The sequence below is a fragment of the Protopterus annectens genome, chromosome 10.part0, assembly GCF_019279795.1.
Source record: "Protopterus annectens isolate FY-2018-M chromosome 10.part0, PAN1.0, whole genome shotgun sequence".
NCBI classification, from domain to species: domain Eukaryota; kingdom Metazoa; phylum Chordata; order Ceratodontiformes; family Protopteridae; genus Protopterus; species Protopterus annectens.
This window is the reverse complement of record NC_056744.1, coordinates 803,227,545-803,244,806: the sequence shown is the minus strand read 5'-3', so window position 1 is coordinate 803,244,806 and position 17,262 is coordinate 803,227,545.

Genomic DNA, 17,262 nt, shown 5'->3' with positions numbered 1-17,262 from the left:
GAAACACAGCAGAAGGACATAGTGGAATTCTAGACCAGGATTACTCTAATGCTTAGGTACATGGAGTTTCCTTTTCCTAAGGAAAGGTTTCACCTGAACCTTATCATTCAGACCAGGGTGTTGGTCAGCCCTGCATCTGATAATCCACTTCATTTCATTCTCTAGGGTGTAGTTAATAATGGCACCCCCTCTTATATTAATTTCAATTTTCTGAATAACGAAAAATCTAAAAGTGTGTGTGACACCTGATTCCATGTTGTGTTTAGCCAGTGCATTAAACATCGAACCTACCCTTATGTGATACACATGTTCTCTTATGCGTTCTTTCAAAGATCTGTTGGTCTTGCCAATATAGAACGCAGGACATGCTCCACATATAGCCATATATACTACATTTGAGCTGTTGCAGTTGGTATTGGTATGGAATTGAAACAAGTGTTTGGTAACAGGGTGGAGAAAGCCCACGGTGTTGTCAATGTACATGCATTGATTACACTTCCCACAGGGTGTAGTATTCATATTATATTCATTAGACCTGACTGCTTTCATGTTATTCCTAGGTCTACAGAGTAGTCTCTTAAGATTCGGTTGATTCTTGAAAGCAATGTTCGGGCTCGGTCCTACAACTTCCCTTATCTCATTGTCTAAAAGTAAAATATCCCAATGCTTTTCCATGATCTGTCTCACACAAGACGAATCCCTCGTAAAAAACAGGGAGGCTCTAATATTGTCTGATACTGATAGTGGATCTGTATTCAAGGCTAATACAGGTTCTGAGAAATTAGGTTTGGCCTTAGTCTCTCTAAGGGTATTAACAATCATAGATGTATGTTCAAATGTCCTTGCATTATAACCCCTTTGTACAAACTTAACCCTTAAATCATCCAGTTCTTTCATATAGCCTTCTTCAGTGGGGTTCAACCTGGAAGCCCTGATGATTTGGCCCTTCATGACGTTATTAAAGACATGCTTAGGGTGCATACTGTCTCTATGGAGTATAGTATTCCTGTGACACAATTTCCTATGCACTGAGGTGTTAAGTAGTCCATTGCTAAGTCTAAAAACGTTCACATCTAAGAACGAAATCTGATCATGTGAGTAATTCAATGTGAATTTCAAAAGTTAGTGGAGGTATTAATACAATCGACAAACCTCAGCAGTGTATCCACATCACTCGTCCAAATAGAAAGAGGTCATCCACAAATCTGTGGTACAGACCTACATGATCCTGAAATATTTGAAGCTCGAAAAGAAAGGTTTCTTCCCAATAGGCCATGACAAGGTTGGCGTAGCTATTGGCACAAGATGTGCCCATAGCCACGCCATCCTTCTGCAGAAAAACATCCTCTCCAAACATGAAGATGTTATTCAATAAAATGGTCTCCAAAAGTAATGTAATAAAATCAATTTTCACCGGAGTAAAATCAGAGTGATTCCTGAGGTAACCTTGTATATACTGTATCCCTATATCATTGGGGATCACAGTAAATAAACTTACCACGTCTAAAGTGACCAGTAAATAGTGTGAATTATCATTCAATTGTTTTGTATATGTATATAAATCCAGTAAAATTGTTTACTGTCTCTAAGGATGATACTATTATCATTTACCAGTGGCCTCAGATGAAACTCTGTATATATTGAAAGGGGCTCAGTTACCCAGCCCTGCCCAGCTACAATCGGTCTCATAGGAGGTTCCACAAGGGACTTGTGGACCTTCGGGAGGCCTTGTATGATGGGAATTAATGGATTAGTCACTTTGAAATAATTGTACATTTCTTTAGTAATATTGGTAGATGCTAGTAACTCATCAAGCATATAGTATATCTGTAATACCTTCTCTGTGACTGTCTTCATATCTATTTTCAGATAGAAAGATGTATCACCCAAAAGTTGATGCATTCTCCTATCATAATCTGATGCATCCATGAGTACAATAGGTCCCCTTTATCGGCAGGTCTGATCACCAACGTATCATCATTCCTTAAACTCATAAGGGCTTGTCTGTGATTATAACTCAGATTTTGTTTGTACTGGGTATCTCGTGTACCTTCAAAATGAGTGTAGATATCATTCTCAATCATCCTAGAAAAGACAGCTAATAATGGGTGTAATTGTGGAATATATACACTATTCGGCCGAAAACTACAAGTATTGTTCCTCATATCAGAGTTGCTAAAGTCAAGTTTCAACTGAATGTTCCTAGCAAGCATTTTGGTGTCAATGATGGAATCAACAACATTACTTCTCCTTGTGGGAATAAAACTCAACCCCTTATTCAGGACTTGTTCTTCATACACATTCAGAACCATAGTGGAAAGATTCACTATTAGCGAATCGTTCTTTCCCACATTCTCTTTAGTGTGGGTCCTTGGTGTTCCCCTCCTGATCCTTTCCTTTTTTGTCTGCCTCTGCTCATAGATCTTGTTCTCCCTGTATATTGTTTCTGTGCTATAGGGAAAGGGGTTTGTGTGGTCTCATTGGGATTCAAACGTGACTGACTAACGTCATTCTGTGTGGTTTTCCTTCTAACTACTGCTTCCACATGTGTAGAGCCATTAGTCACATCACCAATCTCATGATGAGATGTGGTCGCAGATATCACTACTTCTGACGGTTCTTTCTCTCTATCCTTGTTAGTACGGGAATCATTCAAATTATTCTCAACATCCTCATGAAACACTATCTCAGTGTATGACACATTCCTCCTAGTAGTTCTGTCTATATTAGACGAATTACTAGTGTTGACTCTCTGAGTGTTCTGTGGCTTGGTTAAACCACTTGAATTAACAGACACATTACCATCACTAATCGTGTCGTTCACAGTACCTGTGTTAACAGTTCTAGGACCATGGATATTATTAACAACATTGCTAATGACATTATTTTGTTCCCTAGGCCAAGTGAACACATTAGAGTTCTTGAAATCTCTCATATCTCTCATTATTTTATGCTTCTTTTGTTCTAACAGCCGCCTCTCAAACAACATTACATTATCTAAAACTCTCTCTAACTTCACATCAATATTGACATTTACATATTTCTTATTAATCATATCATACATTTTATTCACATTTGTTCTTAAACTTTCCTCTTCCGGTGTATGAAAGTTGATTAATAGTCTCATGTAATTATAGCTAAGCTCAATATTGAGCTGTTGCCATTGAAACAGTAAGTCTGGTATGCTGTTACCTGATGTGGGCATCTTTAAAATGCGTAGCCCACGTGGAATAATTCTTTTGGCCAAGCACGCCTCAAAATATTATCGTTGAATCTGTAACTTCTTGAGTTTAATTGTTTCAGTTTCTAAGGCTTGTAAATCCTCTGATAGACCCAGGCAAACATCCTCGTTGTTTACGCCATCCGCTGAGCCGAAATTCGGCTCATACGCAAGTAGCAGGTTTTCCCTGCCAGTCACACAAGCTTGGAACCGTTCGGTTCTATTACTAGAATTCTGTGTCAGTGGTACATAAGGTAATTCAATATTAGGTGTAGCATTATCGGCCATCCCCACGAACTGGAAGCACAAACAAAGCAAATAAATCAAAATCCAAAAATCACTCCAGCTCGTAGAGCAAAACACCAGCAGAATGAAATAAACGTAAAATCAAGTGCAAAAGTGTACGCTGGTGAACGGCAGCCCAATATCAAGTCACATAAAGCACAATCTGTTCAAATATGAAAACCACCATGCTAAATAAGCAATGTGGAGAGAATTCCTTTATTTGTAGTAAGCTTTAGCCATTCGGCTTCTTCAGACTTTAAGACATTTAATATGGTCTAATCTACAACTTAAATACCTCTCTGTGCAACCCTATTGGTCAATCTGTCAACAGACTTTTCAATACACTATACATATTCTTTATAAAAACATTATACATATTCTTAAAAAGAATCAAAACATTTATCATATAACATCATCGTACACTTACTAAAAAACATTTTATCTAATGACACATCCTTCCTTTCAGAAAAATGCATGTGTATCCATCTCATAAAACATATGCATCAAACCATTTACCACATAACATCATCATACATTTGCTAAAAAATTATAAAAAATGAAAAATAACATTTTATCTAAAGACACATCCTTCCTTTCAATTAAATGCATATATGTGTCTATAATCCTTAAAAACATGTGCATAAACATGCTTAAAATAATAAGTCCTCTCAAATGTTGACATTTCAAAAGACGTCGGAATGAACAGCTTAAGCTAAGATTAAAAGCTTATCTAAAGCATAGTTATTCATATCAAGTGCTTCACAAACGAGTATCAAGAGAATGCTAAATAGGGACCCCATACTGAATAATTCATAAAAGCTATCATGGTCACAATATACATATACAAGGTTGTGAGAACAAAAACAAATGAGTCTGCCTAACAGGAAATAGTACATACAGGGAATTCACTATGAGACCTTTGCTAAAGAACTGCTAAAGGACCTGTGGACCAAAGGTCGTTCGCCCAAACAATGGGTATAAAAATAGCAACAACATACTATCAAATATCTAAATGTATATAAATACTATAAACGAATATACAAAAACATGTGATATATGGTGGCTGAATCAGCACCTCATAAACACGCTTTGTTAAAACAAAACTATACCTAATTAAAAGCCTATTATCCATTCACAAATAACAAGGGTAGAAAATTAAATATTATAGTTGAAAACTAACCGGCCAGAAACTCTTTAATCCAAATGCTGGTCATCCAGGTATCAATGTGGATGAAACACAGCAGAAGGACATAGTGGAATTCTAGACCAGGATTACTCTAATGCTTAGGTACATGGAGTTTCCTTTTCCTAAGGAAAGGTTTCACCTGAACCTTATCATTCAGACCAGGGTGTTGGTCAGCCCTGCATCTGATAATCCACTTCATTTCATTCTCTAGGGTGTAGTTAATAATGGCACCCCCTCTTATATTAATTTCAATTTTCTGAATAACGAAAAATCTAAAAGTGTGTGTGACACCTGATTCCATGTTGTGTTTAGCCAGTGCATTAAACATCGAACCTACCCTTATGTGATACACATGTTCTCTTATGCGTTCTTTCAAAGATCTGTTGGTCTTGCCAATATAGAACGCAGGACATGCTCCACATATAGCCATATATACTACATTTGAGCTGTTGCAGTTGGTATTGGTATGGAATTGAAACAAGTGTTTGGTAACAGGGTGGAGAAAGCCCACGGTGTTGTCAATGTACATGCATTGATTACACTTCCCACAGGGTGTAGTATTCATATTATATTCATTAGACCTGACTGCTTTCATGTTATTCCTAGGTCTACAGAGTAGTCTCTTAAGATTCGGTTGATTCTTGAAAGCAATGTTCGGGCTCGGTCCTACAACTTCCCTTATCTCATTGTCTAAAAGTAAAATATCCCAATGCTTTTCCATGATCTGTCTCACACAAGACGAATCCCTCGTAAAAAACAGGGAGGCTCTAATATTGTCTGATACTGATAGTGGATCTGTATTCAAGGCTAATACAGGTTCTGAGAAATAAGGTTTGGCCTTAGTCTCTCTAAGGGTATTAACAATCATAGATGTATGTTCAAATGTCCTTGCATTATAACCCCTTTGTACAAACTTAACCCTTAAATCATCCAGTTCTTTCATATAGCCTTCTTCAGTGGGGTTCAACCTGGAAGCCCTGATGATTTGGCCCTTCATGACGTTATTAAAGACATGCTTAGGGTGCATACTGTCTCTATGGAGTATAGTATTCCTGTGACACAATTTCCTATGCACTGAGGTGTTAAGTAGTCCATTGCTAAGTCTAAAAACGTTCACATCTAAGAATGAAATCTGATCATGTGAGTAATTCAATGTGAATTTCAAAAAGTTAGTGGAGGTATTAATACAATCGACAAACCTCAGCAGTGTATCCACATCACTCGTCCAAATAGAAAAGAGGTCATCCACAAATCTGCGGTACAGACCTACATGATCCTGAAATATTTGAAGCTCGAAAAGAAAGGTTTCTTCCCAATAGGCCATGACAAGGTTGGCGTAGCTATTGGCACAAGATGTGCCCATAGCCACGCCATCCTTCTGCAGAAAAACATCCTCTCCAAACATGAAGATGTTATTCAATAAAATGGTCTCCAAAAGTAATGTAATAAAATCAATTTTCACCGGAGTAAAATCAGAGTGATTCCTGAGGTAACCTTGTATATACTGTATCCCTATATCATTGGGGATCACAGTAAATAAACTTACCACGTCTAAAGTGACCAGTAAATAGTGTGAATTATCATTCAATTGTTTTGTATATGTATATAAATCCAGTAAAATTGTTTACTGTCTCTAAGGATGATACTATTATCATTTACCAGTGGCCTCAGATGAAACTCTGTATATATTGAAAGGGGCTCAGTTACCCAGCCCTGCCCAGCTACAATCGGTCTCATAGGAGGTTCCACAAGGGACTTGTGGACCTTCGAGGCCTTGTATGATGGGAATTAATGGATTAGTCACTTTGAAATAATTGTACATTTCTTTAGTAATATTGGTAGATGCTAGTAACTCATCAAGCATATAGTATATCTGTAATACCTTCTCTGTGACTGTCTTCATATCTATTTTCAGATAGAAAGATGTATCACCCAAAAGTTGATGCATTCTCCTATCATAATCTGATGCATCCATGAGTACAATAGGTCCCCCTTTATCGGCAGGTCTGATCACCAACGTATCATCATTCCTTAAACTCATAAGGGCTTGTCTGTGATTATAACTCAGATTTTGTTTGTACTGGGTATCTCGTGTACCTTCAAAATGAGTGTAGATATCATTCTCAATCATCCTAGAAAAGACAGCTAATAATGGGTGTAATTGTGGAATATATACACTATTCGGCCGAAAACTACAAGTATTGTTCCTCATATCAGAGTTGCTAAAATCAAGTTTCAACTGAATGTTCCTAGCAAACATTTTGGTGTCAATGATGGAATCAACAACATTACTTCTCCTTGTGGGAATAAAACTCAACCCCTTATTCAGGACTTGTTCTTCATACACATTCAGAACCATAGTGGAAAGATTCACTATTAGCGAATCGTTCTTTCCCACATTCTCTTTAGTGTGGGTCCTTGGTGTTCCCCTCCTGATCCTTTCCTTTTTTGTCTGCCTCTGCTCATAGATCTTGTTCTCCCTGTATATTGTTTCTGTGCTATAGGGAAAGGGGTTTGTGTGGTCTCATTGGGATTCAAACGTGACTGACTAACGTCATTCTGTGTGGTTTTCCTTCTAACTACTGCTTCCACATGTGTAGAGCCATTAGTCACATCACCAATCTCATGATGAGATGTGGTGCAGATATCACTACTTCTGACGGTTCTTTCTCTCTATCCTTGTTAGTACGGGAATCATTCAAATTATTCTCAACATCCTCATGAAACACTATCTCAGTGTATGACACATTCCTCCTAGTAGTTCTGTCTATATTAGGCAATTACTAGTGTTGACTCTCTGAGTGTTCTGTGGCTTGGTTAAACCACTTGAATTAACAGACACATTACCATCACTAATCGTGTCGTTCACAGTACCTGTGTTAACAGTTCTAGGACCATGGATATTATTAACAACATTGCTAATGACATTATTTTGTTCCCTAGGCCAAGTGAACACATTAGAGTTCTTGAAATCTCTCATATCTCTCATTATTTTATGCTTCTTTTGTTCTAACAGCCGCCTCTCAAACAACATTACATTATCTAAAACTCTCTCTAACTTCACATCAATATTGACATTTACATATTTCTTATTAATCATATCATACATTTTATTCACATTTGTTCTTAAACTTTCCTCTTCCGGTGTATGAAAGTTGACTAATAGTCTCATGTAATTATAGCTAAGCTCAATATTGAGCTGTTGCCATTGAAACAGTAAGTCTGGTATGCTGTTACCTGATGTGGGCATCTTTAAAATGCGTAGCCCACGTGGAATAATTCTTTTGGCCAAGCACGCCTCAAAATATTGTCGTTGAATCTGTAACTTCTTGAGTTTAATTGTTTCAGTTTCTAAGGCTTGTAAATCCTCTGATAGACCCAGGCAAACATCCTCGTTGTTTACGCCATCCGCTGAGCCGAAATTCGGCTCATACGCAAGTAGCAGGTTTTCCCTGCCAGTCACACAAGCTTGGAACCGTTCGGTTCTATTACTAGAATTCTGTGTCAGTGGTACATAAGGTAATTCAATATTAGGTGTAGCATTATCGGCCATCCCCACGAACTGGAAGCACAAACAAAGCAAATAAATCAAAATCCAAAAATCACTCCAGCTCGTAGAGCAAAACACCAGCAGAATGAAATAAATGTAAAATCAAGTGCAAAAGTGTACGCTGGTGAACGGCGGCCCAATATCAAGTCACATAAAGCACAATCTGTTCAAATATGAAAACCACCACGCTAAATAAGCAATGTGGAGAGAATTCCTTTATTTGTAGTAAGCGCTTTCGCCATTCGGCTTCTTCAGACTTTAAGACATTTAATATGGTCTAATCTACAACTTAAATACCACTCTGTGCAACCCTATTGGTCAATCTGTCAACAGACTTTTTCAATACACTATACATATTCTTTATAAAAACATTATACATATTCTTAAAAAGAATCAAAACATTTATCATATAACATCATCGTACACTTACTAAAAAACATTTTATCTAATGACACATCCTTCCTTTCAGAAAAATGCATGTGTATCTATCTCATAAAAACATATGCATCAAACCATTTACCACATAACATCATCATACATTTGCTAAAAAATTATAAAAAATGAAAAATAACATTTTATCTAAAGACACATCCTTCCTTTCAATTAAATGCATATATGTGTCTATAATCCTTAAAAACATGTGCATAAACATGCTTAAAATAATAAGTCCTCTCAAATGTTGACATTTCAAAAGACGTCGGAATGAACAGCTTAAGCTAAGATTAAAAGCTTATCTAAAGCATAGTTATTCATATCAAGTGCTTCACAAACGAGTATCAAGAGAATGCTAAATAGGGACCCCATACTGAATAATTCATAAAAGCTATCATGGTCACAACATACATATACAAGGTTGTGAGAACAAAAACAAATGAGTCTGCCTAACAGGAAATAGTACATACAGGGAATTCACTATGAGACCTTTGCTAAAGAACTATGCTAAAGGACCTGTGGACCAAAGGTCGTTCGCCCAAACAATGGGTATAAAAATAGCAACAACATACTATCAAATATCTAAATGTATATAAATACTATAAACGAATATACAAAAACATGTGATATATGGTGGCTGAATTAGCACCTCATAAACACGCTTTGTTAAAACAAAACTATACCTAATTAAAAGCCTATTATCCATTCACAAATAACAAGGGTAGAAAATTAAATATTATAGTTGAAAACTAACCGGCCAGAAACTCTTTAATCCAAATGCTGGTCATCCAGGTATCAATGTGGATGAAACACAGCAGAAGGACATAGTGGAATTCTAGACCAGGATTACTCTAATGCTTAGGTACATGGAGTTTCCTTTTCCTAAGGAAAGGTTTCACCTGAACCTTATCATTCAGACCAGGGTGTTGGTCAGCCCTGCATCTGATAATCCACTTCATTTCATTCTCTAGGGTGTAGTTAATAATGGCACCCCCTCTTATATTAATTTCAATTTTCTGAATAACGAAAAATCTAAAAGTGTGTGTGACACCTGATTCCATGTTGTGTTTAGCCAGTGCATTAAACATCGAACCTACCCTTATGTGATACACATGTTCTCTTATGCGTTCTTTCAAAGATCTGTTGGTCTTGCCAATATAGAACGCAGGACATGCTCCACATATAGCCATATATACTACATTTGAGCTGTTGCAGTTGGTATTGGTATGGAATTGAAACAAGTGTTTGGTAACAGGGTGGAGAAAGCCCACGGTGTTGTCAATGTACATGCATTGATTACACTTCCCACAGGGTGTAGTATTCATATTATATTCATTAGACCTGACTGCTTTCATGTTATTCCTAGGTCTACAGAGTAGTCTCTTAAGATTCGGTTGATTCTTGAAAGCAATGTTCGGGCTCGGTCCTACAACTTCCCTTATCTCATTGTCTAAAAGTAAAATATCCCAATGCTTTTCCATGATCTGTCTCACACAAGACGAATCCCTCGTAAAAAACAGGGAGGCTCTAATATTGTCTGATACTGATAGTGGATCTGTATTCAAGGCTAATACAGGTTCTGAGAAATAAGGTTTGGCCTTAGTCTCTCTAAGGGTATTAACAATCATAGATGTATGTTCAAATGTCCTTGCATTATAACCCCTTTGTACAAACTTAACCCTTAAATCATCCAGTTCTTTCATATAGCCTTCTTCAGTGGGGTTCAACCTGGAAGCCCTGATGATTTGGCCCTTCATGACGTTATTAAAGACATGCTTAGGGTCTTGTGTTAGTAAAATAAGCAATAACCGACGATGTGGTGTGGTATATTGAAGATTTACCCATGGTTGGTGTGGTTTAATCACAAGGGCGAAGCCCGAGTGATTAAACAAAGCCAACCGTGGGTAAATCTTCAATATACCACAACCACGGAGTCGGTTATTGCTATTATACAATGACTTTATTTAAGAAAAAAAAAACTTAATTTTCTTAAATAATGTCTTTGTATAACAGCGGATTGCTGTTCTTCCACCAGTTGTGGTATACGGATTCTGCTTTTTGATGTATTGTGCATGCGTATGGAACTTGCGTTCCCACGCATACCCAGTACATCAAGGCTTTGAAACGGAAGCAACAGAGAAAAGAAAGTCTCCGTTGCTCAGTCCCCCCTCCCCCCCTTTTTTTTTTTTGTACAAAAAAAAAAAAAAAAAGATTTGGGACCAGTTTATACCAACGGAAAAAAGGCCGGGCAACCGGAACTTTTTTCGTTGGTATTTGATGTAAAAAGCAAGGTGAGGCCGATGCCAATAAGGAGATGAAAACAGACTCAAAAGCAAAACTGTAAGGTACCAACCAACTCCAAAAAGCCACGACACGAACTCTGCAACGAACACTACTTTATTGACCTAGGTTTCGTCCTTCCGAACTTCTTCAGAATACATACTATCATTGCAACTCACTCATTTTATACATTGTCAATTATTCAATAATCACTCAATTAATAGCCTAATTTCCCACCATAAATTCTTAAAAAGGAAATGGCATTTTTTAAAAAAATTCATTGTATTTAAATACAAACATTGTTCATTCATTACTAACTCATGTACATATATTCCAAAGGAATTATGCATTTATACGCTTAAAAACTGCTGATTAAGTATCCAAATAATCTATTTGTTGATTTTAAAACATACTTATTTTTATAAATACATATATAGAACCCTTATTAATAAATAATTTATCTAATATGTATTAATGATAATGTATACCTGTTCAAATGTAAATATACTCGACTAGAACCTATATATTATTCAATATTCCTTATGAATGTATTATATGTGATTGTATATAAAATAAAGATGTATGCCTGGTATGCATGAATAAATATAACCAGTATACCCAACCATGTTACAATGAGATATATAATGTACAATTCTTATCTAAATGCAATTGATATATATGCCATGTTGTGTACATATAGTATGCTATCTAATATTTATTAAATCAATTGTTCGAATATGTTGTACTGTAAATTATTCTAATCTATTGAATTGATCAAAATATACATATATAAATAATATGTTAGCCAAAATGAATAAATATAATGTAATGTTATATTTGATATCATGTATCATTTGTTATATATTCTATTCAATTTTAATAATGGCATGATGGTCATGTATTCATTTATACCCGGAGGTATACATGAATTAAGTTGAATTTGCCATTTTACTTCTTCCATATCTAAATGATACATAGTTATCCTTCCTTGTGGATCCTGTTTAATTTGATTAACAACCATAAATTTAAATTTATGATAATTGTGTTCTATAATATGTCTTGCTAGAGCGTTACTATTTTTGTGATGCTGTATATCTAATAAATGTTCTTTAATTCGTGCTCTAAATTTTCTTTTAGTTTTTCCCACGTAAAAGGCTTTACATTGCTGACACAAAGCTATATATACTACATTTGTTGTAAGACAATTATAATGTCCATGTATCCTAATATTGCATTCATTAATCATAATATTAGTACCTGTTTGATAAATATAACTACATGTGCTACATGTCCCACATCTAAAGTTTCCTTCTTTTCCACTTTTATATTTCTCAATATTTCTTTTATTTTCTAATATATTTTTAAATGAAGGACTCTTCTTATATACAAATCTTATTGATCCGTTAAATATTTGTCTCCCAATTTTATCATTGACAAAAAAGTCCCAATTTCTCTTAATGATATGTTCTATGTCTTTAGAACAATCATCAAATTTGATAATATATAATGGGTTTGCTGTTCTTCCACCAGTTGTGGTATACGGATTCTGCTTTTTGATGTATTGTGCATGCGTATGGAACTTGCGTTCCCACGCATACCCAGTACATCAAGGCTTTGAAACGGAAGCAACAGAGAAAAGAAAGTCTCCGTTGCTCAGTCCCCCCTCCCTTTTTTTTTTTTTTGTACAAAAAAAAAAAAAAAAGATTTGGGACCAGTTTATACCAACGGAAAAAAGGCCGGGCAACCGGAACTTTTTTCGTTGGTATATTGTGGGATTTACAACGGGCACGCTGGTTGGGCTGGCCAATCAGCGTGCACATTTTAGAATATTAATAGGGAGGAATTGTATAATTGAAAATATTTATTTTCCCTTTTCTTAACAAGTGGACTCCATCTTGTCTAAACACGTGTGCCCAAAATTAAACTTGAATGTTCAACACATTTTCCCTTTTTAAAAATAGGACATTTTTTCATGTAATTATTTACCTCAAATATCTTCCCATTCACACTGCCCTTGTTCTTCTTTCCATATGCAATTTGTGAAAAATATATCCTAAGAGGCTTTATGTTCCGTATGACAATTAATGAGTGCCCTGAAACAATTTGAATAAATACAGCTCCACACTTCCTTACATTATGTTTTTCTAAGCCCCTACTCATATCCTGTATTTTTCTTTTTCTCCTGACACACATAACACTATTCAATGTTCTTTGTCCTTTCTGCAACTGTAAATACCAGTTCCTCTAATAATTGGATCTCTGATTACTAGTATGTCATTTCAGACCAGATCTGAATAATTGCTCACTTATAATTTGGTAATGTCTGTTCTTTCATTTCTTACAAAAGAATGATCTTCTATACCACGAGGCTTATTAATCTCACTGTTTATGGCATTTGCAAGCATATAATTCTCATCCACCTATCTTTGTAATTCCACAGCCTCATCCATGTTGTTGTCTTCAGTTCATTAACATCAGTTTGTAACAGTAATTTACTTCAGTCCTTTCATGTTCAGTTTAGATTTCTTCCTTTTAGCCTGCAACTTATATCTTTTATGTGTTTTTCTTTTTGGAAAAATCTCATTTTCTGTAAACTGAATGTATCGTGGTTGAACACTGTACTCTCTGTAGTCTGTTTGTTATATAACAAAGCAGTGTTATTTTAGTATATATTTTCTATGTCTCGTAGATTTTAATACATTTTCTTTTTCTTCCTAGTTATTTGTTGTGAACTTCTCCTTTTCTCTATTTTTTTCATTTTCTTCTGCATACTCTGAATCCCCAGACTGATGAGTACTTGTATTCTGAATTCCAAAGTTGTCATCACTGATATCATGTTTAAAAGGGGTTGAGTGATCTTTACCATCAGAGGGCACTTCCTTACCTACATGTGTTCTATTTGCACTCTGCATTTTGGCTAATATGATTTATCTCATCATCACAGTCACTAATATATGTAACTACAATGTTTCAAGCTGTGCCAGTTGCACAAATGCTATCATCTGTAGTAAGTCTAGATTTACTATTAAGAATATATAGCAAATCATCCAACTTTTGACATGAGGAACACAAGTCTCCAATGTTATCAGGGTCAATATTAGTAACTCAAAACTGCAGTTTGTCGAACACCAAGACGTCGACACGTAAACCGCAAAATCCAAAAAGCACAAATGGCTACTTCCGCAAATTTTTCACAGGGAAAAAATTCACTGGGCCATTATCAGGAATTTGCCCTTTTCTCCAATGTAGAGCGATCTCAAAGTTGGTATATTTAGTTAGGTGGGATGTGTGGGGCACAGCCCCCTACTTGATTAGTGTTTGAAAGTTTGTTTTGCTGTTGATCGGCCAAGCAAACTTTTTACCTGTGAAAAAATTTGTGGAAGTGGCTGTTCATGCTTTTCAGATTTCATTGCTTTCCATGTTCACATCTTGGTGTTCAACAAACTGCAATTTCGAGGTACTAATATAGACCTTGTTATCAGGTGTTACTTTTATATATATATATATATATATATATATATATATATATATATATATATATATATATTTGGATCTAGGACTGTTGAACAAAAGTTCAACAGACCAAATTCACTATCACCGCACACACTTTAACAAAAATGCTTTCACCAAAAAAGAGCTTTCGCTAAAGTATGTTAAAAAAAATAAAATAAAATCTACTTTTACGCAGGGGGCAAGCCCCCCTGCACCCCCCCATGTGGGAGGCTGCATCCCCCACACCCCCCTACTTTAATGTTCTCACTCCAAGATCACACTACAGTGGGGGAAAAGGAAATTTTTCCTTATCCGCACCATAGTACGACCAGCACAGCAGGCATACTTACGTGAAAATGCAGCTTCGGTGAAAAGCATTTTCGTGTAAGTATGCCTGCCCATTCATGATTCGGTAAAAAGTGCATTTGTACAAGAGTCTTAGACCCATGTATATATATATATATATATATATATATATATATATATATATATATGAGTCTACTTCAGTTGATCGACAGACCATTTGACCTAAACCCATTTGATCGAAATTTCATTTGATCAAAAACCAGTATTCAAGGCATAAAACTGGGATTTGTCCCCCTCCCCAATGTTGTGCGACCCTGGAGTTGTTGTATATAGTTAGGGGGGGTGGGGGGTGAACCAGTTCCAGTGTTGCACGGCATTGGGGAGGGGGCCAAATCCCTATTTACCTTGAATACTAGTTTTCAATCAAATGAACTTTCGATCAAATGGGGTTTAGGTCAAATGGTCTTTCGATCAAATGAAGTAGACCCATATAGATATAGATATATATATATATATATATATATATATATATATATATATATATATATATATATATATATATACTGTGGTGGTGGTGCTGCGGTAGCGTTGTCGCCTCACAGTAAGACGTTGTCCTGTTTGATTCTCAGCTAAAGTGTCTTCTGTGTGGAGACATGTGAGAATGGGCATACCTTCGTTGAAGGTTGTGCGTCAGACCTGGCAAGTAGGTATGTAAAAATCTACTGTCAATCATTAGCGGACTGGAGTTCCACTGTGGCGACCCCTAACCGGGAAAAGCCGAAAGATACAACATATATATATATATATATATATATATATATATATATATATATATATATATATATATATATATAGATAATTTAGTACACTGAGCAGGATACTAATGCCTCAGCAAATTTTTAATGACATGCACAATTAAAGAATTCATTCACAATTACAAACAATTAAAGAATTTTAAAAGAAAAAGCAAAATCAGTGACTAAATAATTAAAAGAAATTAAAACAATAAGTAATTGAGTCAAATTGTATCAGGAAATCAAAAGAATAGTATGCAGATAAATATTAAATTAAATACACTGAGCTAACCTTGTACAAGGGGAAGTAATTTAAAAAGTAGTAATTCAGACCTACCATACCATTTATGCCAGTCACACTAACATTCTGGATGTCCTTTATGTCGCACAGAAATGCACACAATAGCTTCTGTTCACTATCACTTGCAGTCAAACCTTATTATAACAGTAACAAATCAGATATAAATAAATAAAATATACTCATAATAAATCTCCTCCTACCCAGCAATTGCACAATAAATCACAAAACACTGGATGGCTTCTGATAAACTTTTTAAGTGCCCATTCTTCAGACTGTATAAATTTATAGCTGACTTGGCACCATTGGAGCGCTAGGATTTGCCTTTCTACTAACAAATAATGAAAATCAGAGATAAAAACTAAAATATAAATCATAGTAAATCTTCTCCTACCAAGCAGTTGCAGAGTAAATGTCAAGATAACCCTGGGATGGTTTTGGATAAGGTCTCTTCATCATACTCCAGCAGTGGCAGAGCAATCTCTGGGAATGATGGCTTCAGAGCTACAAAAGCTGTTGGCAGCTCTCTGAGCTGTAGGAAAGTTAGGACAATTAGGTACTGAATACACTGCTCAAACATGGAGTCTGAGTCATAAAGGGATGACAGTCCATGTTACTGGACCCTCCACCACACAAATTATGAAGAAAGGAATAGGCAACCTTTGGGGTGTGTTTGGGGGATATTATCCTTTTTCACTCTACAGGAACTGAAAATCAGACAAAATGTATTGTGGCTTAGCAGGAAGCCCCAAGTTGTTTACTGTACCATGCAGCAGGGTCCACATTACATTGTATGCCAAGAGTGTTATCAGAGACACACACCAATAGAATAAGTTTGGAGGATTCCTGGTAAATCTTCAGGCCATTGGTGCTGTATAATTTTTGCATGTTCTTGCCCCATGCGCTGTTGAATTGGTGGACAGATGTCCTGCCAAGTCTTACAGATTGCCTTATGTGGCAAGAGAAGCATTTTCACATCAAGCTGTGTATCACTGTAACAATGTTAGCAGAAGATGCGGGAGGTTACTGGTCATTATTCTGTTACAAATTCCTGCAGTCTATGGATCCATGTATGAGGGCTTCTGCCATCCTTTCTTAATAGGTAAAATAGCCACATCACAACTGTTCTGTGTGCAGGCAGTTGTGAAGCAATGCCAGCATACCTTTGATCACATAAATGCTGTAACAACTGACAGGGTTGTTCATGGTTGCTGATATGTGTATGAAAGTCAGCTAGCAGACTGCATGTAGAAACTTCAGTTGCATCATGTAGGTAATGTCTGATGTTCCAGTAAATAACTTCTCCTACCTCTGTTACAATAGTTACTTTTCATCATTTATATTTACCTGCTGCTTTTTGCTTGCATGTCTAGTAGTCCTTTTCCTTAACCATTTGCTACTTACAGAGCTATATACTTT